Source organism: Cetorhinus maximus, chromosome 4 (assembly GCF_964194155.1).
Source record: "Cetorhinus maximus chromosome 4, sCetMax3.hap1.1, whole genome shotgun sequence".
Taxonomy (NCBI): domain Eukaryota; kingdom Metazoa; phylum Chordata; class Chondrichthyes; order Lamniformes; family Cetorhinidae; genus Cetorhinus; species Cetorhinus maximus.
In genome coordinates this window covers 148,631,114-148,658,532 of record NC_135882.1, presented here as the reverse complement: position 1 = coordinate 148,658,532, position 27,419 = coordinate 148,631,114, and the positions used below count along the sequence as shown (strand labels likewise).

At 42.2% G+C, this 27,419-nt stretch overlaps 1 long non-coding RNA gene across 1 annotated transcript in view; it reads left to right on the top strand.

Annotated features, from left to right (window-relative positions):
- Positions 1–22,613, top strand: part of LOC144679373 (uncharacterized) — a 49,222-nt gene extending 26,609 nt beyond the window's left edge. The window contains exon 2 of the long non-coding RNA XR_013576338.1: positions 21,267–22,613. This is a non-coding gene — a long non-coding RNA (uncharacterized LOC144679373). The remainder of the gene's footprint in view (positions 1–21,266) is intronic.
- The last annotated feature ends 4,806 nt before the right edge of the window (positions 22,614–27,419 follow it).

Here is a 27,419-nt window from a genome sequence, read left to right as displayed (position 1 = left end):
TCTAAATTCAAATGATGCACAATCAATATCTGTTATTGTGGATTTAAAAAATGAACAAAACTTATTTACAACAGTATATATGCAGTTTCTTCCTTAACCAATCTCGGATTGTGGAAAATGAATAGTACATTCACCAGCAGAAACAAGGTGGGAGAAGGCTTCTACCTTGCCACCAAGCAACACCTACTCACTAATAACATGCTCTCTGATGCTCAGTTCAGTTTTCATCAGAATTAATCAGTTCCAGACTTCCTCACAGTTTTGGTCCAGACAGGCACACACAAATTGACTTGCCCAAGAAAAGACAAGAGTAGCTGTACTCAAAATAAGGCACTTTCAGTTACGTGCAACACCAAAGGACCAAAGCAAAATGAAGTCAATGGTAGTTGTGGCGGGAGCAATATAAAACAAAATATGATGCTGAGCCAAATAAGGAGATGTCAGGTCAGATGACCAAAAGCTTGGTCAAAGAGGAAGATTTAAGATGTGTCTTAAAGGAGGAGCAAGAAAGAAAGGCATTTTGGGAGGGAATTCCAGACTTTAGGACTTTCGTAATTGAAGGCAGGAAACTAATGACATAGCATCAGGCCAAAGATGGAAGAGCACAGTGATCTTCAAGGGTTGGAGGAGGTTACAGAAGTTGTGAGGGATGAGACCATGGAGGGATTTGAATATAAGGATGAGAATTGAGGCATTGCCGGACAAGGTGATAATAAATACAACTTGGCGAGAGTTAGGAAACAGGAATTAGAGTTTTGGATGAACTCAAATTTATGAGCAGTGCAAAAGGGGCCAAGGAAGGCAAACTGATTTCAAAATGAAGACAAAAGACAACTCCCTAGTTTTAAAAGGCCAAGCTATAGGCAAAGCCATGGCTGTTGAGTTAGAGTGACGTGCTGTTTAATCTTCAACTGGCTTTTTCTAAGTTTCTACAAGTATAATACATGTCTTTTCATTTCAACTATTCATCAATAAAGCTGTGATCTAAAATATTTAACTGTAGGTAAGTCTTGTTTTGCAGTGAATATGGTGCTGGCAAAGTCATCAGAAGTTGAATCCAATAAATCTGCATCTTTCTAAACAACATTCATAGCTGTTACTGCTAATCAAGATAGTGCCACTCAGACTTTAATAAGTGCTCTAGATTACAACAAACAATCAAATGTATTAAGGGTTTATATTTTTAAATGTGAAATGGAGGTGAATAGCAAGTTTATCAGACTGGAGTGAGGTAAGCAGTGGAGTTTCCCAGGAGTCAGCACTTGGAGCACTGCTTTTCTTGACGAATATTATGACCAGTCCCCAGGCGAGTTTCCCCCAAATTGTTATGCTCCTGGGTGAGAGGGCTGAACTGGCTCCCCTTCTTGATTCAACCCCCTCATTTGTCACAACAAGGTTAATTTTAAAAATTTCTCTTTCCTCTTGGATGCATTTTCCCCAGTCCAAATGTATTTATGTTTTAGAAGGAGCCAATTTAACCAGGCTTTCTTGAGTCAACGAAACAGTAAGTTTATTAGTTACTAAAAACCCAAGAAAAAAATAATAAAAATGCAACATACATACACACAGATTAGAAATGAAAAGTTGAGTTCAAAAAAAGTTTTTTAAAATACAGGAATTAGTCTTTCGCTTGTCCTTGAGGATTAGATAGTGAACCATTGAGGCCGTTAAGTTGGGTGATTCCGGTGGAGCTGACGTTGGTAGTTGAGCAGTTGGCTTGGAGACACTTGGTTCTGCAGGTTAGCTGAAGAGTTGTGCTATTTTTTTCTAGTCTGTGGTTTTGCTGACTTGTGGCTTGCCTCCAGCAACAGACAGAGACTTTTATCTGCAAGCTGCAAGGATGCCTAGTTGCTGTAGTTCTGCTGTGACCTTCACAGAACACATTAGCACACCAGAACTAGAACAACAAAACTAGCACACCCAGTCCAGGTTTGCAACTGGCTTTTTAACCCCTTTTCTTGTGTATTCCTGAAGGAAAAACAAACTTGTCTTTTGCCCAAAATCTGTTTTCTGTCAGCTCAAATCATGTCCACGTTCTGAGAAATAACTCAACAGGAGGTGGTTTCTGCTAAAATGGCAATCAGTCTCCATCGTCTCTGCAACCACAGGAGATTACAGGTCAATCTGTTGCATTGCATCTCCCCCTTTCTAGTGTCTCTGTCTGGAGTGGGCCTTGACACCTTTTTAGGTGCGACATTCCAGGGCCCCTCTGGACTAGTTGGTCAAGTGTAGTCCACAAAGTAATTCTGCAGAAAGTGCTGACTTTACAGTCTCAGCCAGCTTTTGCTTGTATGTCCTTTTTAAAAAACACATGTCTTTCTCAAAAAGTTTAATGTGCCCATATGTAATTAGGACTGTGGTGCACTATCAAGACAATATTAGTGATGTAGGCTTGGCTAATTCCCCATCACCACAGGACTTGGCAAATAGGACCCTGGTAGAAGTCTGCACTTGACTTTTTTAAATGAGGGGACCTTGGAGCACCATCACTGTCCATAAGATCTTGACGGGTTGATGGTCAGATTTCAGTTATGTGTCAAACCACAATGACCAGGACCATGTTACCACTGCAGCCTTCTTCTGCCTTTGAAGCCAGTGAGACGCATGGTCTTCCATTAACCGTTCTGCCATTGAGGACGTTTTGGACCACACTTTGTCTGAGAGCTCCTCCTGACCTTGCCACTATGGGCGGCCCTACCGGGAGCAAGGAGCACCCAATGGCATCACTCAACAGATCAACACAGAAGCCTCTCTACCATGTCAAAGTGGTGTTCCATGGGGCACAGAGCAACAGCACAGAAGGAAAGAAAAGGAAGCAAATATTGCATTGTGGGTCCCAAATCCTTCAAGTGCATAATTTACCTCCTCTTTCACTGTGACCTGGATAGGACCCTCTTCCTAGGTAAAGACAGATGCGTAAATCCTCTTTTTGTCCCTAATAAACCCCACTCCCCCTTTTCCAACGTTTTTACTATTTATATGCTTATAGAAGATTTTGGGATTATCTTTTATGTTAGCTGCCATTCTCTTTTCATATTCTCTCTTTACTTCTCTGATATGCATTTTCACTTCCCCTCCGAACCTTCCATATTCATCCTGGTTTTCCATTGTATTAATCACCTGATATCTGTCATAAGCACACTTTTTCTTCTTCACTCAATCTCTATCTCACTCATCATCACGCAAGCTCTAGATTTGTTTGTCCTATCTTTCTCCTTCGTGGGAATATAACTTGACTTTGTCTGAATTATCTCTCTTTTGAAAGTAGCCTATTGTTCAGGTACCATTTTTCCTGCCAACATTTGATTCCAACTTACCCGGTCCAGATCCATTCCTAGCCCGTTGCAGTAGGCTTCCCTGCAGTTAATTATGCTTACTCTGGATTGTTCTTTGTCCTTCTCCATAGCCAAACTAAACCATATGATACAATGATCACTGTCCCCTAAATGCTCTCCTATTGTCACTTGAACCACTTGGCCTACCTCATTCCCAAGAACCATGTCTAGTAGTGACCTCCTTTCTCATAGCAGTGGAAACATACTGCTGTAGAAAATTCCCCTGAACACACTCTAGGAAGGCTTGCCCCTCTCTGCCTTTTACACTATTAGCCCAGTCTATATTAACGTAATTAAAGGCTTCCCCTCCCCCGTCCTGTATTATAACAACTCTATAATTCTTGCATGTCAGTGCATGTCTTGCAAATTTGTCCTTCTACATCTTTCTCACTGATTGGTGGCCTATACTGTACGCTGTAATTGCTCCTTTTTAGACCCTTAGTTCAAGCCAAGTAGATTCTGCACTTAAGAAACACAGGAAAATCTAGAAAAACTTGGCAGGTCTGACAGCATCAGTGGAGAAAGAAACAGAGTTAATGTTTCCAGTCCATATGACTCTTCTTCAGAGCTAAAGAGAAATAGAAATGTGATGTATTTTATTGTGTTTAAGTGAGGTGGAGCGGGTGAAGCTGGATATTACATGCTAGGCCATTTTAGAGTGCACAAAGAAATAACAGACAGAATCGTCCCAGACTTGGTGGTGGTGAGCTGCCTTCTTGAACCGCTGCAGTCCATGTGGTGTTGGTACACCCACAGTGCTGTTAGGAAGGGAGTTCCAGGATTTTGACCCAGCGATAGTGAAGGAATGGCAAAATATTTCCAAGTCAGGATGGTGAGTGACTTGGAGGGGAACTTCCAGGTGGTGGTTTTCCCATCTATCTGCTGCCCTTGTCCTTCTAGATGGTAGTGGCTGTGGGTTTGGAAGGTGCTGTCGAAGGAGCCTTGGTGAATTCCTACAGTGCATCTTGTAGATGGTACACACTGCTGCTACCGAGCAATGGTGATGGAGGGAGTGAATGTTTGTGGATGGGGTGCCAATCAAGCGGGCTGCTTTGTCCTGGATGGTGTCAAGCTTCTTGAGTGTTGTGGGAGCTGCACTCATCGAGGCAAGTGGGGAGTATTCCAACACAATCCTGACATGTGCCTTGTAGATGGTGGACAGGCTTCGGTGAGTCAGGAAGTGAGTTACTCGTCGCATGATTCTTAGCCTTTGATCTGCTCTTGTAGCCGATGTATTTATATGGCTAGTCCAGTTCAGTTCAGTTTCTGGTCAATGGTAACTCCCAGGATGTTGATAGTTGGTGATTCAGTGATGGTAATGCCATTGAACACCAAGGGTCGATGGTAGGATTCCCTCTTGTTGGAGATGGTTATTGCCTGATAACTGTGTGGCGCAAATGTTACTTGTCACTTGTCAGTCCAATCCTGGATATTGTCCAGGTCTTGCTGCATTTGGACATGGACTGCTTCAGTATCTGAGGAGTCACGAATGGTGCTGAACATTGTGCAATCATCAGTGAACATCCCCATTCTGACCTTATGATGGAAGGAAGGCCATTGATGAAGCAGCTGAAGATGGTTGGACCGAGGTCACTACCCTGAGGAACTCCTGCAGTGACATTCTGGAGCTGAGATGACTGACCTCCAACAAACACAACTGCCTTCTTTTGTGCTAGGTATGACTCCAACCAGCAGAGAGGTTTCCCCCTGATCCCCATTGACTCCAGTTTTGCTAGGGTCCCATATGCCACATTGGGTCAAATGCTGCCTTGATATCAAGAGCAGTCACTCTGACCTCACCTCGGGAGTTCAGCTCATTTGTTCATGGTTAAGCCAAGGGTGTAATGAGGTCAGGCACTGAGTGGACCTGGTGGAACCCAAGCTGGGCGTCAGTGAGCAGGTTATTGCTAAGCAAGTGTCGCTTGATAGCACTGTTCATGGCCCCTTCCGTTACTTTACTGATGATGGAGAGTAGACTGATGGGGCTGTAATTGGCCAGGTTGGATTTGCCCTGCTTTTTGTGTACAGGACATACCTGGGCAATTTTCCACATAGCCAGGTAAAAGCCAGTGTTGTAGCTGTACTGGAGCAGATTGGCTAGGGGTGCAGCAAGTTCTGGAGCACAAGTCTTCAGTACTATTGCGAGAATATTGTCAGGGCCCATAGCCTTTGCAGTGTCCAGTGCCTTCAGCCATTTCTTGATATCATGTGGAGTGAATCAAATTGGCTGAAGACTGGCATCTGTGATGGTGGGTCTTCCGGAGGAGGCCGAGATGGATCATCCACTCGGCATTTCTGGCTGAAGATTGTGTCAAATGCTTCAGCCTTATCTTTTGCACTGATGTGCTGGGCTCCTCCATCATTGAGGATGGGGATATTTGTGGAGCTTCCTCCTCCAGTGAGTTGTTTAATTGTCCACCATCATTCAAGACTGGATGTAGCAGAGCTGCAGGGCTTAGATCTGATCTGTTGGTTGTGGGATCGCTTAGCCCTGTCTATCACTTGCTGCTTATCTGTTTGGCACACAAGTAGCCCTGTGTTATAGCTTCATCAGGTGGACACCTCATTTTTAGGTATGCCTGGCACTGCTCCTGGCATGCCCTCCTGCACTCATCATTGAACCAGGATTGATCCCCCTGGCTTGATGGTAATGGTAGAGTGGGGGATATGCTGGTCCATGAGTTTACAGATTATGTTCGAGTACAATTCTGCTGCTGCTGGCCCACAGCACCTCACAGATGTCCAATCTTGAGTTGCTAGATCTGTTTGAAATCTATCCCATTTAGCACAGTGGTAGTGCCACACATGAATGTGAAGGCAGGACTTTGTCTCTACAACGACTGTGCGGTGGTCACTCCTACCAATACTGTCATGAACAGATGCATCTGCGGCAGGCAGGTTGGTGAGGATGAGGTCAAGTATGTTATTCCCTCTTGTTGGTTCCATCACCACCTGCTACAGACCCAGTCTAACAGCTATGTTGTTTAGGACTTGGCCAGCTTGGTCAGTAGTGGTGCTACCGAGCCACTCTTGATGGTGAACATTGAAGTCCCCCATCCAGAGTACATTCTGCGCCTTTGCCACCCTCAGCGCTTCCTGCAAGTGGTGTTCAACATGGAGGAGCACTGATTCATCAGCTGAGGAAGGGCAGTGCGTGGTAATCAGCAGGAGGTTTGCTTACCCATGTTTGACCTGATGCCATGAGACTTCATGGGCGCCGGAATCGATGTTGAGGACTCCTAGGGCAACTCCCTCCTGACTATATACCACTGTGCCGCCACCTCTGCTGGGTCTGTCCTGCTGGTGGGACAGGACATGTCCAGGGATGGTGATGGTGGTGTCTAGAGTCATTATCTGTAAGGTATGATTCCATGAGGATGAATATGTCAGGCTGCTGCTTGACTAGTCTGTCTCCCAATTTTGGCACTAGCCCCCAGATGTTAGTAAGGCAACTTTGCAGGATCAGCAGGGCTGATATTGCTTTGTTGTTTCTAGTGCTAGGTTGATGCGGGGTGGTCTGTCCAGTTTCAATCCTTTTTTGTGACTTTGTAGTGGTTTGATACAACTGAGTGACTTGCTGGGCCATTTCAGAGGGCATTTAAGAGTCAACCACATTGCTGTGGGTCTGGAGTCACGTGTAGGCCAGACCAGGTACGGTTGACAGATTTCCTTTCCTAAAGCCTTCCTCTGCATCTCTACTCATTAGTGAACTAGATGGGTTTTTAAAACAATCAACAATTATACTTTAATTACAGATGTTTATTGAATTCAAATTCCACCACATACCATGGCAGGATTCGAACCTGGGTTCCCAGAGCACTACCCAGGTTCTCTGGATCATTAGTCCAGCAACAATACCATTACGCCATCACCTACCCATTAAACATTTTCACGCCATATTGTCCTAAACACGCCACATTAATTATACATTCCTGGGAAACACGCTGTTTCCATGGAAGGCAGGCTCTCATTTGCCCATCACGCCATCACCTCGCTACTTCAGCACACCGGACGCCATATTTAAAGTCCAACCACGCGCACACTCTCAGTGCTTCCAGCCCATGACTGCTGTAAAGACGACTTGGCCCTGAAAGGCAAAAAGATGGCAGCACCCAGATTCAATGATGTGTCCATAGAGCGCATTTTGGACGCAGTGGAGGTCTACCGTGATGTCCTCTATCCCCGCTCTGGCCACAGGATGGGGAGCAACCTCGCTAATCTAGCTTGGGAGGTGATGGCGCAAACACCCTTCAAAAGAGAACAGCCATCCAGTGCCGCAAGAGGATGAATGATCTCCTCAGTTCCGCCAGGGTAAGTCACTGTCCTCATCACTCTCAACTCACACACTCCTGAACACATCACACACCCACAGGACCCTCATTCACTGCTGGTTCAAGGGACATCACCATTCGCTCTCTCATACACACCTTCATTTACCTCATCCCATCCATGGGACCATTCACCACCGCACATGCCAGGCATATTTATCATTTGCGGAGATGGATACAGTTGACGTTTTGAGTCCGTATGACCCTTCATCAGTTTTCTAATGAAGGGTCATATGGACTCAAAACGTCAACTGTATCCCTCTCTGCAGATGCTGTCAGACCTGCTGAGTTTTTCCAGGTATTTTTGTTTTTGTTCTAGATTTCCAGCATCCGCAGTATTTTGCTTTTATGTTTATCATTTGGCCTGGCAGGTGTCCTGCTTGCACTCTCTCCATCTCTATTCATGCAGGACAAGCTGGTACACAACAAGAACGAGGGGTTGCAGACCAGTGCAGGGATGCCTGAAATCGAGGCCCTCACAGACTTTGAAAACAGGTTGGTGGTGCTCTACCAAGTGGGGATCCAGCAGTGCAACATCCATCAGGCTGTGAGTGATGTGTCCTGTTTCGCAGGCCACTGCCATGAACTAATTATCTCCCCTTGCTTTCACAGGCATATCTGGGAAACAGCCAGCGGAGCCCACAACTCAGTGCCTCCAATCAAACCCTGAGGAAACCTCTGAAGAGAAACCTGGAGGCACCCTCCTTGAAGTCCCATTGCAGCGCTCACCCATACCCTCCACCAGCGCAGAGACGCACACGTCAATGGGTCCTAGCTTTACAGCAGCCTTGGGATCACAATGTAGTGAGCACGTTGCACTGTCTGATACACAGAAGGCAGTGACAGGGATTTCCCAGGTGTCCGGCACTCGGAGGATTGCTGGAGGCCAGAAACTCCTGAGTCCGAGCCAGATGACGAGCCTTTGGGCTTGGTCATGTCACAAGCGAACATATGAACAAGGAGGAGGAGTAGGCCATTCAGTCCCTCAAGCCTGCACCACTATTTAATAATATCATGGCTAATCTGATAGTAACCTGAAATCTGCATCCCACCTGTACCCGATAACCTATCACCCCCTTGCTTACCAAGAATCTATCCATCTCTTCCTTAAAAATATTAAAGAGTATGCTTCCACCACTTTTTCAGGAAGAGAGTTTCAAAGGCCCACGAACTTCTGAGTGAAAAAATTTCACCTCGTCTCTGTTTTAAATGGGTGACCCCTTGTTTTTAAACAGTAATCCCTAGTTCTAGATTCTTAAACAGGAGGAAACATCCTCTCCATATCCACACTGTCAAGACCCCTCAGGATCTTACATGTTTCAATCAAGTCGCCTCTTACTCTTCTAAACATCAGTGGATACAAGCCTAGTCTGTCCAACCTTTCCTCATAAAACAACCCACCCATTCTAGGTATTAGCCTGGTAAACCTTCTCTGAACTGCTTCCAACGCATCCATATCCTTCCATTAATAAGGTGACCAATACTGTACACAGTACTTCAAATGTGGTCTCACAATGCCCTGAAAAACTAAAGCGTAACCTCCCTGCTTTTGTATTCAATTCCCCTCACAATAAATTGTAACATTATATTACCTTTCCTAATTACTTGCTGTACCTACATACTAGCCTTTTGTGATTCATGCATGAGGATACCCAGGTCCCTCTGCATCTCAGAGCTCTGCAATCTCTCACCATTTAGATAATATGCTTTTCTTTTATTCGTCTGCCAAAATGTACAATTTCACATTTTCCTACATTATACCCCATCTGGCAGATCTTTGCCCACTCACTTAACCTATCCATATCTGTTTGTAACCTCCTTATGTCCTCTTGACAACTTACTTTCCCACCTATCGTTGTGTCAGCAGCGAATTTGGCAACCATCCATTCAATCCCTTTATCCAAGCTATTTATATAAATTGTAAACAGTTGAGATCCCAGCACTGATCCCTGTGGCACGCCACTTGTTATATCTTGCCAACCTGAAAAAGACCCATTTATGCCTACTCTCTGCTTACTGTTAGTCAGCCAATCTTCTATCCATGCCAATATATTATGCCCTATACCATGAGCTTTTATTTTCTGCAACAACCTTTGATGTGGCACTTTATCAAATGCCTTCTAGAAATTAAGTACAGTACAACCACCTATATCCACAGCACATGTTACTTCCTCAAAGAACCCCAATAAATTGGTTAAACATGATTTCCCTTTCACAAAACCATGTTGACTCTGCCTGATGACCTTGACCTTATCCAAGTGCTCTGCTATAACTTCTTTAATAGTAGCTTCTGACATTTTCCCTACAACAGATGCTAAGCTAACTTGCCTGTAGTTTCCCACTTTCTGTCCCCCTCCCTTTTTGAATAACGGAGTTATATTTGCAATCTTCCAATCTGATTGAGCCTTCCCCGAACCAAGGAAACTTTGGAAAATTAAAACCAATGCATCAACTATCACACTAGGCACCTCTTTTAAGACCCTAGGATGAAGTCCATCAGAACCCGGGCTCTTGTCAGCCCGCAGCTCCAACAATTTACTCAGTATCACTTCTCTGGTGACTGTAATTTTCCTGATTTCCTTCCCCACTTCCATTTCCTGGTTTATGGCTGCTTCTGTGATGTTACTTGTATCCTCTATAGTGAAAACTGATGCAAAATACCTGTTCAATTCATCTGCCATCTCCTTGTTTTCCATTATCAATTCTCCAGACTCACTTTCTATAGGACCAATGCTCACTTTGTTAACTAGTTCCTTTTTAAAATATTTATATAAACTCTTACTATCTGTTTACATATTGCTGGCTAGCTTTCTCTCATACTCTATTTTTTCCCTCCTTATTAATCTTTTAGTCATTCTTTGCTGTTATATTCTGTCCAAACACCTGGCTTTCCATCTATCTTTGCATAATTATATGCTTTTTCTTTAAGTTTGATACTATCTTTAACCTTTCTAGTTAACCAGGGATGGTGTGTCCATCCCTTGCGCAGACATGCGCAAATCTGCAGGATGCGTTTGTGGTGGTCACACACCAGCTGCACTTTCAGCGAATGGAATCCCTTGCAGTTGACATAGTTGACTGCGTGTTGCGATGGAGATCTGAGCATCGCGTGAATGCAGTCGATGGCACCTGCCCCTGTGGGAAACCTGAGATCTGGGCAAATCCATTCGCTCTTGCATCCTGGCCATCCTGGTCCTAGGCAAAATGCACAAAGTTGTGTGCCCTTACGAAGATGGCTTTTGTGACTTCATGGATGCATTTGTGGGTGGATGCTTGTGATACCCCACAGAGGTCGCCTGTGGAGCCCTGAAAGGAACCACTGGTGTACAAACTGAGTGCCGCCTTCACTTTCATGGTCACTGGCAGTGGATGCTCTCCATATCCCCGTGGCGCCAAATCCTGCAGTAGCTGGCAGGTGTGACCGACCAGTTCCCTAGACATGCCCAGTCTTAGGCGACACTGGTTCTTGGTTGTCTGCAGGAATGAAAGGCGACATCCATAGACCCTGGGTCTAGCTAGGCACCGACCAACGATAGCTCACTGTGGCTCTTTGGCAGCATGTGCAGGAGCCCCAGCTGCCCCTTCTACCAGAGGGGAGCTACTGCTACCTCTGCATAGCCAGGTGCCTCAGTCGCTCTCTTCTCCTTTGTCGCCACTCTCTGTATGCCAGGAGACATACAGTTAGCTCATCAGGCTCCATGATCCTGATGTACTCTTCATGCCGGATGAAAGAGAGAGACACATGGGTTAACATGGGTGTACTAAGAACCTGTCTTGGGTAAGTCTGAAGGCCTCTTATTGCATCCCGGAGAGTGCTGGCCACCACTTGGATGGCCAGAGATTAGTGCACTGCATGGCTGCCCAAAACCTCACCAACCTCCACTCCACTCCACCTGACCGATTGGCGGCTGCTTTTCACATTGCACTGTATGCTGCACTCTCAGCTCAGGCGCAGGCATTCTCTTAACCCACACTGCAAGGCTGCACTGTTAGCTTGAACCATGGGGGAGACTGGTCCAAACCGGGATGATGAAGTTGCAAGGGGCTGTGAGCGCCTCCACCAGTGACTGCTCCATGGCCAGCTTTAGCAAAGAGATTGTACAAGGTGCCCGGTCGTCCAATTGTTCTGCAGTCCACTAAAACGCTCATTAGTTTGCAGTCTGTGCCTGAGAGGTGAAAATCTCTGGAGCATTTGGTGGCACTTTGATGCCTCTGCGTTGCTTGAGTGGGCAGAGAAGCTAGAGGTCCAACTCCACACATGTCAATGTGGCTGCATCTGAACTGTCTGAGCTGCAGAGGAATGGTCACTTTACACAAGGTTTCCCTAAAGCGTGGCCACTTTCCTCTCCCACCAAAACCCCCCACACCGTACTTTTAACTGCAGGGCAGCCCTTGCCCCGCCCCCACCAAGCCACCTCAACCTCAGGGCAGCCCTTGTCCCCCCCACAACAAGCATCAACCGGAGGGCAGCCCTTGTCCCCCCCCACAACAAGCATCAACCGGAGGGCAGCCTTTGCCCCCCCACCCACCAATGCACCTCAACCTTGAAGTCCAACAGGCAACCTAGGCTAGCGCTCCACAAAGTTACTGTGTACTCATCTCTGAGATCCCCTTGAGGTGTAGCCCGCCAAGTGCACGTCTTATATATGCTCTTGTGAAATGTTGGCATGCAATCACGCTGATGTGGGCGGACAGCCGCGGGAGGGGGGTAGTGTGTGTGTACGATTCCAGTCTGCTGGGCTTATAATGATATGCAGATGTATTACAACAAGGTTTCCGACTTCCAATGGCAGGAAACGTGTCCCGCTATTGACAGGCAGAACAGACAATGGCAAACTGGTTTCATGACGTCGTGAAACCGATTTTTGGCCTTCTCACCATATTGTCCACTCACGCTACTGAACATGCCCGACGCCAGTGGGCACAGAGAATTACCCCCGACCACATAACGTAGGAATGTGAGGGGACTGCGGCCGTCCCTACCTTGAAGGAGACTAGTGAACCAGTTGGGTTAAAAAAATAATTTACCCAGTAGCTTTCATCATCAGTTTCATTTAATGTTTTTAAACAATTGCTCAGGTCTTGTGGCAATGATGGTGAAAATGGCCCATCAATACTGAAACTACCAGAAAAATTATGTGCAGAATAAGGTGAAAATCCAGAAGATTTGATCAATGACTCTTAACTCCTCCAGAGGGTGCTCTGTGGAGGTGCTCATGAAGCTATCAGTAAATTGATGAAAACTTCCACCTTTAAGATATTAATCCTGCTGCAAAAGCCTTTGAAAATGTTACGCCCTGTTGAATGACTGAGTTTATATAGCGCACTAACTAACTGCCAAATTTCGCAATTATAATTTTAAAAATCCACATGTTTATATCCATGCAACAGAGATCCTGAGACCTGGGTTCTGAAGAAGAGTCATACGGACTCGACATGTTAACTCTGTCTTTCTCTCCACAGATGCTGTCAGACCTGCTGAGTTCTTCCAGCATTTTTTGTTTTTGTTTCAGATTTCCAGCATCCGCAGTATTTTGCTTTAATCCTGAGATCTTTTTTGGGAGCTTTCTTCGAGATTAGTAGTGAATGCTGTTCCTTCGCTACTACACACAAAATCAAGTCCATTGTAACAGAAGTAGGCCATTTAACCCCTCGAGCCTATTCCAATATTCAGTTAGATCACTGATTGACTCCATTTACACTGCTTTGTTCCATTTCCCTCTTAATCCATAAATTACTAGATTTATTGAATTCAGTTTGACAATTTTGTATGCTGGGATTTGAGCTCATCACAACTGGGCTATTAATTCAGCAACATACTTCCTGTCAAATTCCTTTCTGTATTATATTTTATGCCAATTCAAAAATAGATAATATGAGTCAAACCAGATATTTTCATAACAAGCTAAAGCATTAAGAAAGATTTATCAGGGATAGTATTACTTACAGACTTGAGTCAAATAGCTGGGAGTCTGAATAGTTCAATAGAGTCCTGAAAGTCTAAAACAATTCAAAAGAGGCTAATCAAACAAACCAGTCAACCAAAACACTTTCAATTCTAACAGAGTTTGAAATTGAATATTTCCTACAAGAGAATGAACAACCTTGTTCTTAGTGAGAACAGAATAAAGTATTTGTGTGAAGTATATGTGAAAGCTTACAGAGTCTTCTGAGTTCCTCTGACTTCCCAAAATCTCCAACTCTAACTCAAGAGTTAGAGACCTTTCTTGAAGGGTTCAGATGCAGTGGAATTGCCCACCAGAAGTTGAAACTTTCTTGGAAATTCCTGCGGACTCCTTGCATTGGGACTTCTGAAGGGTCCCATAACGCATCTTCCAGAGTACGCCCGGCCTCCGATCAACCGGAGACCAGAATATCTGGGCCTATATATACGGTGATTACTGTCGCAACAAAGGTTTGTTAGTCCTGGAACAATTATTTGGTTTGCGAGGTTTCGAGCAATAAGCTTTATGATATATTGACGAATTACAGTATTGTTTCATATAACCATTCTACAGTATTGTGTTAAATGACAAGATGATATGCAGATAATATAATCTGGTTCCCAGGCCAGGAGTGATCTGTTATGGCTCTCTAGGCTGCCTGTGCAACTGCTGACTACCAGCTGTTCCAAGAATTTTAAAGGGGAATGCTCTATCTCCATACTATTCAACCTCCTTGGGCTGCACGTACACAACATCATTCTTATCTAGTCATAAAGTATTCATCTTAGTGCTGGTTCAATGGGCCGTGGGATATGGCTCAAGGTCTCAACTATTTTCTCTCTGAGACATCTCATTTACCCCTCAGGAATGCAATTAAGACACTGTATGAAAGCATCAGTTATTTTATGGTGGTTTGCATGTGTAAGTGAGAGTAATTTCTGATGTTGGATATGTGAATCTCCAAGCAACGAACTGTCTTGTCCACATCAGTGTTATTCTTGACCTGGCTCTTTCACTCAAAGGCAACTCAGCGTTATCTGTTTCTAAGCTTCCTTTGTTAAACATATTTCTCAACAGCAAAACTTTAGTCAAACTGCATTTATACGAGTTGTGTTGATTCTCATTTTATAAAGAATAACTTGACAGATGGAACCAGTCATGGGGATAATTCCCCCTACAAGGGCCAGTCTAAAACTTGTTCTCAAGATTTGCTTTCAGTGAGCGCTAACCCTTGTTCTGCTATTAACATATTCCGCTAACTGAATTTTATATCACTATTACATCTGCCTTTGTCTTTAACACTACCATTAACACTCCCTTTGTCTTGTGTCCATGACAACTTTGTCAAATCTCTAATAAGCTCCTATCTATCCCTGACTTTCTATTCTGCTCCACCTACTCCAACAGTATAAAACCTTTCACATTTCCACCTCTGTTCAGCTTTGAAAAAGAGTCATACGGACTCAAAACATACGGGGGTAATGCTGTTATTCTTTGGTATTGAGAAGGTTAGAATACATTCTGTTGAACAGTGTCTGAAAAATTGATGCTGCAGCATTGATTTCTTTATGAACCCAGGAATTCAATGCCTTTTTATTTTATGGAGAAGCTGGTTCCATAGACATTTGATAAAATATTTTCAAGTGATTAACATTGCTACCATTAACCAAAATGCAACAAAACTCAAGGGTTCAGAACCCTACTGCCAAGAATATTGCAGTGTCAGTCAAACATATCCCTCGGTCCCTTTTCTCTCCTGAAACATATCAATTTGTCCCTTGAACCCATTTCGATTGACTGTTAAATAAGTAGCTCTGATAACTTATTTGACAAGTCTGTTATACTTTCGTCAAAAAGGGGCAGAACTCACAACCATATGATTTGTACATGAAAAACAGGTAACCAAAAGTTCCAAATCAGGGGCAAGTCACCTCATTGTCCCATTGATGCCCAAGGGCACTTGATGCAATATTCAAGCAAGCCTGTAAAAAGGGCAAGTTCTCTCCAACCCTTAACCAGGTCGAAGGCTATGCAAATAGTCTATGCAAATTGGAGTCTTATGTCATTTACCAGACCCCAGTACCTAATTCAGGTACAAATGAGCAGGTGAGTTCTAACTAGTCATATCAGGTCCATAAGACCATAAGATGTAGAAGCAGAAGTAGGCCATTCGCCCCATCAAGTCTGCTCCGCCATTCAATAAGAGCATGGCTGATCTGATAATCCTCAACTCCACTTTCTTGCCTTTTCCCCATAATCCTTGATTCCTTTACTGATTAAAAATCTGTCTATCTCAGCCGTGAATATATTTTACGATCCAGCCTCTACAGCCCTCCGCAGTAAAGAATTCCACAGATTGACTGCCCTCTGAGAGAAGAAATTCCTCCTCATCTCTGTTTTGAATGGGCGACCCCTACTCTGAGATTATGCCCTCTGGTCTTAGACTCTCCCACAGGGGAAACAACCTTTCAGCACCTAAGCCCCCTAAGAAACTTATATGTTTCAATAAGTTTGCCTCTCATTCTTCTAAATTCTAACGAGTACAGGCCCAGCCTACTCAACCTCTCCTCAAAAAAAATAATCACTCCATACCTGGGATCAACCCAGTGAACCTTCTCTGGACTGTCTCCAATGCCAGTACATCTTTCCTTAGGTAAGGGGACCAAAATTGCTCACTGTATTCTGTGTGGTCTAACTAGTGCCTTGTATAGTATTAGCAAGACTTCCCTATTTTTATACTCCATTCCCGTTGAAATAAAGGCCAACATTCAATTTGCCTTCCCTATTATCTGTTGAACTTGTATGTTAGCTTTTTGGGATTCATGCACAAGGACTCCCAAATCCCTCTGTGCTGCAGCCTTCTGCAGTCTTTTTCTATTTAAATAATATACAGCTCCTCTATTCTTCCTGCCAAAGTGCATAACCTCACATTTTCTCACATTATATTCCATCTGCCACTTCTTTGCCCACTCACTTAACCTGTCTATATCCCTCTGTAGACTCCTTGTGTCATCCTTACCACTTGCCAGCCCAGCTATTTTTGTGTCATCCGCAAACTTGTACATTCAATTCGCTCATCCAAGTCATTAATATATATTGTAAATAATTGAGGCCCCAGCACTGATCCCTGTGGCACTCCACTAGTTACAGGTTGTCATCGCAAAAATGCCCACCTTATCCCAACTCTCTGTCTTCTATTAGTTAGCCAATCCTCTATCCATGTAAATATACTACCCCCAACACCATGGGCTCTTAACTTATTAAGTAGCCTTATGTGCGGTACCTTATCAAACGCCTTTTGGACATCCAAATATATTAAGTCGACAGGTTCCCCTTTATCTATCCTGCTTGTTACCTCCTCAAAGAACTTGAATAAATTTGTTCGGCATGATTTCCCCTTCATGAAGCCATGCTGCCTCTGCTTGATTAGATTATGTATCTCTAAATGCTCTGCTATTACATCCTTTATAATAGACTCCAACATTTTCCCAATGACAGATGTTAAGCTCACTGGCCAATATTACCGGTGTTTTGTCTCCCTCCCTTTTTGAATAAGGATGTTACATTGGCTGTTCTCCAATCCTCTGAGGCTTATCCAGAATCTAAGGATTCTTGGAAGGTCTCTACCAGTGCATATGTAGCTAATTCCTTTAATATCCTAGGATGCAACTCATCAGTCCAGCGTAGTTATCAGCCTTTAGCCTCATTAGTTTAAAAGGAACTGCTGGAGATTGCTCAAAAAAACAACCAAAAAGGTCTGATGCCAATAACTTTCCTCAGCTCTCAGGCAAGGACAAATCATTACTCAAAGCAATCGCTTGACTGATTTTAATCCTCAACCAAATTTCTCACCAGAGTCCTAATGCTGGGGAAGAGTGTCCTGCAGTCAACATCACAGTGAAATAGTCTAGGAAGAGTATCCTGCAGTCAGCATCACGGTGAAGTAGTCTGGGAAGAGTGTCCTGCAGTCAGCAATAATTTTCAATACCTCTCTGGCCACAGGAGAGGTGCCAGAGGACTGGAGGACAGCCAACGTGGTATCGTTATTCAAGAAGAGGGGAAGGGATAAACCAGGAAACTACAGGCCAGTCAGTGGTGGGGAAACTATTGGAAGCAATTCTGAGGGACAGAAGTAATCTACACTTGGAGAGGCAGGGATTAATCAAGGACAGTCAGCATGGTTTTGTTAAGGGGAGGGTCATGTCTGGCCAATTTGATTTAATTTTTCGAAGAGGGGACCAGGTGTGTAGATGAGGGCAATGCATTTGGCGCTTTTGATAAGGTCCCGCAACGGAGACTGATAATGAAGGTAGGAGCCCATGGGATCCAAGGCAATTTAACAAATTGGATCCAGAATTGGATGAGTGGCAGGAAGCAGGGGGTGATGGTTGAGGGGTGTTTTTGTGACTGGATGCCTGTGTCCAGTGGGGTTCCACAGGGATCGGTGTTGGGTCCCTTGCTGTTTGTGGTATATACAAACAATTTAAACTTGAATGTAGGAGAGTTGATCAGTAAGTTCGCGGATGACACGAAAATTAGTGGCATGGTAAATAGTGAGGAGGATAGCCTTAGATTACAGGGGGATATAGGCAGGCTGGTCAAATGAGTTGATCAATGGCAAATGGAATTTAATCCAGATAAGTGTGAGGTGATGCACTTGGGCGGGACAAACAAGGCACGGGAATACACGAGGAATGGTAGGACCCTGGTAAGTACTGAGTATCAGAGGGACCCTTGGTGTGCATGTCCACTGGTCCCTTAACGTAGCGAGACAGGTAGATAAGGTGGTTAAGAAGGCATATGGGATACTTGCCTTTATTAGCCGAGGCATAGAATATAAGAGCAGGGAGGTTATGCTGGAACTGTATAAAATGCTGGTTAGGCCACAGCTAGAATATTGTGTGCAGTTCTGGAATCCACATTATAGGAAGGATGTGATTGCACTAGAGAGAGTGCAGAAGAGATTTGCCAGGATGTTGCCTGGGCTGGAGAGTTTTAGTTATGAGGAGAGATTGGATAGACAGGGATTATTTTCCTTGGAGCAGAGGAGATTGAGGAGGGACATGATTGAGGTGTATAAAATTATGAGGGGCATAAATAGGGTAGATAGGAAGAAACTTTTCCCCTTGGTGGAGGGATCAATAAGCAGGGGGCATAGATTTAAGGTAAGGGGCAGGAGGTTTTGAGGGGATGTGAGGAAGAATTTTTTCACCCAGAGGGTGGTGGGAATCTGGAACTCACTGCCTGAAAGGGTGGTAGAGGCAGAAACCCTCATAACATTTAAGAAGTATTTGGATGTGCACTTGCAATACCATGGGATACAGGGCTCTGGGCCTAGTTCTAGAACAGGGGATTAGAATAGATATGTGCTTGTTTGACCGAGGCAGACTCAAGGGCCTTTTTCTGTGCTGTAGACCTCTATGACTCTACACTTGCATTTTCAAAAAAACGAACCCTATTTCTTTCAACTTTTCTCACATCTTATATACCAGATACTGGGAATACATCTTTGTAACTCATTTCTGTGAATGCAGTAATAACTTCCACTGGCTATTTTATCAGAACTTCAACTGCAATATTCCACAGGAATTAACCAGCGCAAAACGCAGTAAAAATTCAAGGCTTCCAATTTAGCCAAATTCCTGTTTCATAATGACAAAGGCCAATTGTAGCAAACTTCTAACTGCCTCAACTGATACCAGTTAACTCTGTACAGAACAGATTGTGAATATCCTATCACTAGGCGTCACCAATACATTTGTTAAGTAGTAAAACATGCTGAAAGACTTAAGTAGGAATTCCTTGGAGTGCTTTAAAATATGAATTTCCTGGTTTGTCTGTCTCTCCTACTCACTTGATGAACTTGCTAAACTATTATGGATGCACCATTTTATAAACCTGGCCTAATATTGTCTTGCCTGTTGTTCATGATGATCCAATTGCTGCTGAAAGCAAAGGTATTTACAATCATTCCAAGGAGCTCTTGCTGGAGACGCTAAGCACGTCTCAACGTTTAACAAATATATCAATAACACCTTGTGCTCGGACATTCACGCTGTACTAAAGTTCAATTTTCATTGGAAGTTTTCCAATGTCAAGGTCTTTCTGGTGCACTAAAATGGTATATACCAAACAGATATAGGACATTCAATTAGATAATTCGACCAGACACCACTAAATTGATATCATAGGCACCTTATTAAATTTCGAAAGCCAAGCAAAGATACATTGCTTTGGCTCCGAGTCTTTGCAATATTATTTCCAAGGCTCCGTTTCAGTTCAGCAACAAAGTAATCAGTGGGCTGCATCTGATCTATGAGAGATTTTTCTCTTCCCAATTAAATAAAGAACAATAGAGGCATTGTGATTGATAGTGTGCTTAGAACCAACTATCAACTGCACAATGACATGTCAAGCTCTTAGCTCTCACAGTGAAAAGATTTATCGGCCACAGTGAGGTATATATGAGTGGCATAGTAATTGTGATTGGCTCCACAGTGGCAGAGTTATTGGTCAGAAACCTTGCCTGTACCTGTGAGTCTATTCCAACAGCTGGATCTTTCAATCCAAGGAATGCTAAAGAGGGCGAATCCAAATATAGATCTTGATCATATTACAAGTAAGCAGGTTAAAAGTTCTTCAGCTGAAGGGTAAAGTTTTGCCATCCAATATATTTCTGAAAGAAAGCTGCTATGTTTACATCAGTACCTCTGCCATCTCGCCTTTGCATTAAAACACAACCAAACTGCAACCTCAGTCTGAATTCAGAGGTCATCAGTTAATCTCGGAAAATAGATCTAATAAGGAGCTGCAAGCTTCTGATGACACGATTAGTGCCTTCGTGTAAGTTAGTGAAAAGTAGTCATCAAGGAGTCCCATATTCAATGCTACTCTGTGCTGATTCCAGTCAGAACAGAAGTAAGACATTTACAAGTAGTTACAGTGTCACTGACCTAGGGAAAAGAAAATCATTCAGCTTAACTCATTTGTAACACTCTTGCATTAATGGCAATAACTTGCAATCATATAGCACACTTAACATAGCAGATTGTCCCAAGATACTTGGAAGGATATAATCAGACATAAGTTTACATCCAGCCAAAGAAGGAGACATTAGGGCAGGTTGGTCAAAAAGAAAGGCTTTAAGCAGTCTTAAAGAAGGAAAGAAAGGTGGAGGAGTGAAGAGGTGTGGGGAGGGAATTCCAGTGTAGGGTCAAGGTTGCTGAAAGCAAGACTACCAAAGATAAGGTGAAGAAAGCGGAGAATACATAAGAGACCAGAGATGGAATAAACACTGCTGGGAAATGTAAACAGGTCAGAACAGTCAAACTATTATGCTCTTTCCTCCTTCATGGTAGAATTTCTCACTGATGCTCATTAATTAGGTTCATATTGATGATGTGCATAATAATAACTTCACAATGCTCTGCTAATGGGACACAATGTCACTAATAGTAAGCTCAGATCCCAGAATCAGGTCTGAAGTCTTATAGCTTGCACCTACTAAAGCCCGATGCTCCAGAATAACCTCTCCTACCCCTCTTTATCTCCTCTTTTGCATACTTTACAGTGCTATTGTGATGAGAAATGACCTCAATCGATTCTCAAGTATTGACCAATCATTTTCAAATTTCTGTACTTTTCCTCTTTATCTGTAGATGATCTCCTCTGCAGGGTCGTCCAGTACCCCAATGAAACGCCATTCTCTAAAGTACGATTGAAAACCAAGAATAAATGGAAGGGTTGACCTCCTCCTATTGAAGATGGCAAACTGATTGAAGATATCAACCTTTAATCTCTTCCTTCAATTGATCCATCTAATCGCAATGGTCAACATGCCCCCATCCGTTGTCCCGATTTTTTGTATTTTTTTAAAATCTCATTTGTCACTGATATTATCCACTTAGTGTGGTTATTGTACAAGGTGGAAAAATCAGTCTCCAATAGTTTATCTGCAGAACCACTGTTGTAACACAGAAGTTTGTAAAGGCTGAGTTGTTTAAATCCCAGAGGGAAACTTGGAAAACTGTCATAACCTATATTTTCCATTGGTATGTTTGAGGATTCAGAAATTAAGCCACCAAGCCTCAAGCGGTGTTTTTTATATAAAACTAAATTAAACATTTATTAATTTAACAAGAAATTAAACACATACACATGTCTACAAATTACTACCATAACAACTTTTAAACATATCCCCAAATTAATCACTCCCAGGTAAATCTTCACCATGGCAACAATAACCCATAGACTTTAAGCAGACACCAGACAAAGCACATTTGGCCTTACGAATTCAAAATGAGGTCCCTTGCAATTTGGCTCCTTTGCAGACAGTTGTAGGCTTACAGGCTGGTTAGATCTTCACATACACACAAACTCCTCCTAGTTTACACTTAGCTTTCCATTTGAATGTAAATTTTCCATTGTAATACTAGGTTTTTAAAAAAAAATTTACCTCTCCTCGCAATAATCCTTTCATTCCAACAATTTTATTAGTAATATAAACACAGTTCTTAGTGTCTCCCCCTAGATACAAGATTTTACTCATCCTTTGAATGGTTTATTCAACAAGTGCAAATTGCACTTTACCTTTTAACTAACTTACATTTATCTAATTAACATCTCAAAACTATTATATATCAAAGTACCCCGACTAGCTGTCTTTAATCCAATTAAGCCACACACAGACCCACACAGACCCTACTACAATTCCAATTTAAAAATAATTCCCAATAACATTATACACTTTAATATCTCTTCATGACAGCCCCCACCCTATCGAAAAATTAACCATCATAATTTGATAAGTCACCTGCGAGCAGATTTTCTCTACCAGCAACATATATAATCCATAGATTAAATGGGTGTAATAATAGACTCTACCTTAAAAGTCTTGCACTCTTGTCTCAAAATTTGTCCAAAAACTTCAAAGGATTGTGGTCCGTATAAACAGTTGTTTCTGATGAACTGTTTGCAAAATAAATTTCAAAATGCTGCAACGCTAATACCGTGCTCAAGGTCTCTTTTACACTCATTCAATATCTATGTTGTACATTCAACTTCTGTGAAAATTACTCTATTGGTTTTTCAATTGCTGTGTCATCTTCTCGTAACAGTAGAGCCCCAATCCCTATATTGCTTGTGTCAACGTCCAACTTAAATTGCTTAGCATAATTGGGTACTGCTAAAACTGTTAATAAAGTTAATAAAGTTTTCAGACTGTCAAATGACTTCTGACACTTCAGTGTCCATTGAAACTTCTTGTTCTTTTACAATAGTTCAGTCAGTGGAGCAACCACACTGCTAAAATTTGGTACAAATTTCCAGTAAAAGCCACTAATGCCCAGAAATCTCAAAACTTCTAGTTTTGTTGTAGGCATTGGGAAATCCACGATAGCCTTGACTTTCGCAGCTCTTGGAACCACCTTACCTTGTCCAATGGTATGGCCTAGATATGTAACTTGTGCTTTTGCAAATTCACTTTTAGCCAAGGTCATCATCAAATTAGCTTCTTGTAATCAATTAAATAATTATTCCAAATGCTGTAAATGCTCCTCCCACATCTGACTGAAAACTATCAGATCATGGATATAAACAGCACAATTGCTTAGACCTGCAATCACTTTGTTTGTCAGTCTTTGAAATGTCGGTGCATTATTCATACCAAATGGCATGACATTAAACTGATGTAGTCCATTTGGCATCACAGAAGCCGATATCTCCTTTGCTCTGTCTGACAACAGTACTTGCCAATATCCTTTTAGCAAGTCAATATGGCTGATAAATTTCCATTGTCCCACTTTCTCAATGCAATCTTCCAACTGTGGGATAGGATATGAATCCGCTTTTGTCACTGCATTCACCTTTCGATAGTCCATACAAAGTCTTTGTGTTCCATTTGGTTTCGGTATCAGCACACTCAGCGAGCTCCAGCTACTGCAGCCAAATTCAATGATATCATTTTGAAGCATAAAGTCAATTTATTTTTGTACTTGTGATAACTTTGCCGGATTTAACCTATAAGGATTGAAGATGAAACCTTATTGAAGATGAAACCTGTACGGACACATCATCTATATCTAAATCTGTCTTCTCCAATTTACTCCCACAAATAGGCTTGTGTGACTGCAAAAGCTTTTCCAAATCAATTTGACACTTCTTTGGAAGGCAGCTCAATATTTCATTTAAATTTTCAAGCACCCCCTCATTGTCTAATTTGATTGGAGGAAAATCAATTTCAGAGTCCTGCACTTCTCCCTCTTTCTCATCATTCACCATCACTAATACCTCTTTTTGTTCCTCTTCCCTGTCAAAGTACTTTTTAAAGCATATTTACCTGACACACCCTCTGCTTCTTGATTCTATTTGGAGTATTTATTAAATAATTTACTTCACTCAATTTATTTTCAATCCTGTAAGGCCCACTATATCTTGCATTTAATGAATCACCTAGTATTGGTAACAGAACTAGCACGTTTCCCCAGCAACAGAACTGTGAGCTTCAGCTTTCTTATCTGCCTTTACTTTCATTACTTGCTGTGATATCTTTAAATGTTCCCTAGGCAACTCACATGATCTCTTGAATCTTTCCCTGAAATTAGATACATAATCCAGGAGAATAGCTTCTGAATTTTGACCCACCAATTTCTCATGAATCAATTTCAGTGGTTCCCTTGCCTCATGACCATAAATTAGTTCAAAAGGGCTAAAACCAGTCAATACATTAGGAGCATCTCTGATTGCAAAAAACAAGAATGGAATTCCTCTATCCCAATACTGTGGATAATACTGACAGTATGCTCTAATCATTCTTTTAAAGTTTGATGACATATTTCCAAAGCTCCTTGTTACTCCGGATGGTAAGCGGTTGACATAAACTGTTTTATTCCCAAACTGTTCATTACTTCCTGAAACAGCTGTGACATGAAATTTGAATCCTGATCTGATTTTATTTCTTTAGGTAAATCATATCTTGTAAAAAAAAAAAATTAGTTAACTCTTCCACAATCTTCTTAATTATAATATTTCTTTACGGTATCTGTTCAGGAAGCCTGGTAGACACATCCACATTGTCAGCAAGTACTGATTTCCACTTTTAGTCTTAGGGAGGCGTCCTACACAATCAATCATGACCCTAGTAAAATGTTCTTCAAATGCTGGTATTGGGATTAAAGGCACCGGTTTAATCACTGCTTGTGGTTTCTCTGTTACCTGACATGTGTGACAGGTTCTACAGAATTTGACTACATCCCTATGCAATCCTGGCCAAAAAAATCTCTATATCTTTTCCTGTATTTTCCTAATTCCTAAATGTCCCCCCATTAGAATTTCATGAGCAATTCTCAGAATCTCATTTCTATGCCCCAATGGGATAACAATCTGATGCACCTCACTCCAGATTTCATTTGCTGAATCATGATCTGGCCTCCATTTTCTCATTAAAATATCTCCCTTAAGGTAATAACATACTGGAATATATTTTGCTTCTGTTTCTGAGTAAGCTTTCTGATATAACTGTTCCAAATGCAATTCATTTTTCTGTAACTCCACTAACCTCCTTGAGTTAAATTGTCCTGTATTCTTTCCTCCTGAGCAATGTGATCAAACACAGTGCCAGCTAATTGGATTTTGGCACCTTCTTCTTGGCTTTGAACTGCCTGCAGCTCTTGTTTTTCTTGTTTCAATCCATGAGCCTGAGATTTCGTTATCATATAATCTGGAAAGAAACCAGGATACTCCTTCTGTAACACCTCTGTTGAAAACACTTCCCCATGCTTCTCAACTACCATAGGCACCACCCACATTTGTAATCCACTATATCATTACCCAAAGTAAATTGAACCCCTGCAATGGGCAATTTTCCACTACTCCAAAAATAACTTCACTTGTCTTCCATTTGCTCTTTAAGTTTACCTTCCATAATAGAATAGATTTAGCATCTCCAACAGCCCCTCTTATTATCACCTGCTCCTGAAACACTCCCTCTAAACAACAAATATCACTATCCCACAACATTAAGGATTGACTAGCCCCTGTGTCTCTTAAAATTTTAACATATTTACCTACTCAACCCTGTACACATGGAAAGATTTTCCCTTCACACACAAAGTCTTTAAACATTTCTGCAACTTGCTCCTTAGGACTCTCTTGGGTAAATTGTGAACACATTCCCATTTTACCTATCACTGATTCTTCCTGTTTTACTTGCATACACACCATTAGTTTTCCCTGTGCCTGATGCTCAGAACCCACATTGCTTTTACTTCCAGAACTTTTCTGCACCCCAATAATTCCAACATATTTTCCCAGTAATTCCTACATACTGACTTTGTGTGCCCCACTTTATTACAATGAAAACACCTCAATTTTCAAATGTTGCTCCTACCCTCAGCACCTTCATTTTTATTATGAGAAAAAACTTCCTGGGAATTTCCAGCTACTCCTTCTCTTCCTTGACTACCTACATTCCTTTCACCTTCCCACTTTCTATTCTTTTCCGATTTGAAAGGGTGGTGAAAAAAATGTTTATCTCTATGAGCTAAGTCATAATCATCACATATCTCGACTGCTTGCCTTACCATTAGAACCCTCTGTTCCTCCACATGAGTTCTCACTACCAAAGAAATTAAATCTTTAAATTCTTCCAAAAGAATTACTTCCCTAAGAGCTGCATATGTTGTCTCTATTTTTAACATCGTATCCACCGGTCAAAATTACTTTGTTTTACTCTCTCAAATTCAATATAAGTTTGTCCAAGATATTTTCTCATATTCCTACATTTCTGCCTGTATGCTTCTGGAACCAACGCATATGCACTCAAAATAGCCTTTTTCAACACATCATAATTCACTGACACTTCTTCAGATAGTGAAGCATATACCTCATGCGCTCTACCCACCAACTTAGACTGTATCACTAATGTCCAGTTCCCCTGTGGCCATTTCATTTGTTTAGCTATCTTCTCAAATGAAATAAAGAATGCTTCAATATCTTTTCTCTCAAACTTTGTAAGAGCTTCGACAAATGTAAACATCTCCCCACTGGGTTATAGGTTAACCATTTTTTTGATCACCAGAACTCTCCTCAGGATCTGAGATCTCTTTTTTAACTTCCAGCCTTTTAAGCAGGTATTCCCTTTCTCTTTCTTTCTCTTGTTTCCTTGCCTCTCTTTCTTTATTATTCTCTCTTACCTGAAATTTCAGTTCCAGCTTCCTTTCTTTCTCCTGCCTTTCTGCTTGCTCCCTTTGAAATGCCATTTCTCTGCCCTTTGCTTCTAATTCAAGTTTTTCAGTTCCTTTGCTTGATCATGTTCAAGCTTCTTCATTTGTAACTGAAGCCTCACTACCTCCAGCTGTGACTCACTAATGTCAGGTAGCACTTCCAACTGTAGATGCTGTGCTATACTTTTAATTATATCTGCTTTCCTAGCCCCTGCAGGTAACCCCAATCGTAATTTATCTGCCAACTCTGTTAACTTACCCTTGGTTACTTTTTACAACCCTATTAGAGTTATATCATCTACTCCCAGATATTTCTTAGCAATTGCCAAAGCCATCTTGCAGACTCACCACTTATAAAAGTCCTCGCCAAATCCTGATTTCAAAGTGCTTCTCATACTCATAACCTTAAGATTCACCAATTCCAAACCAATCAATGAATTACAAATATTCCCGGACGAGCCCCCAATTGTTGTGACATAGCAGTTGGTGAAGGCTGAGTTGTTTAAATCCCAGAGGGAAACTTGAACAACTGTCATAACCTATATCTTCAATTGGTATGTTTGAGATGCAGCTCTGAATTCAGAAATAAAA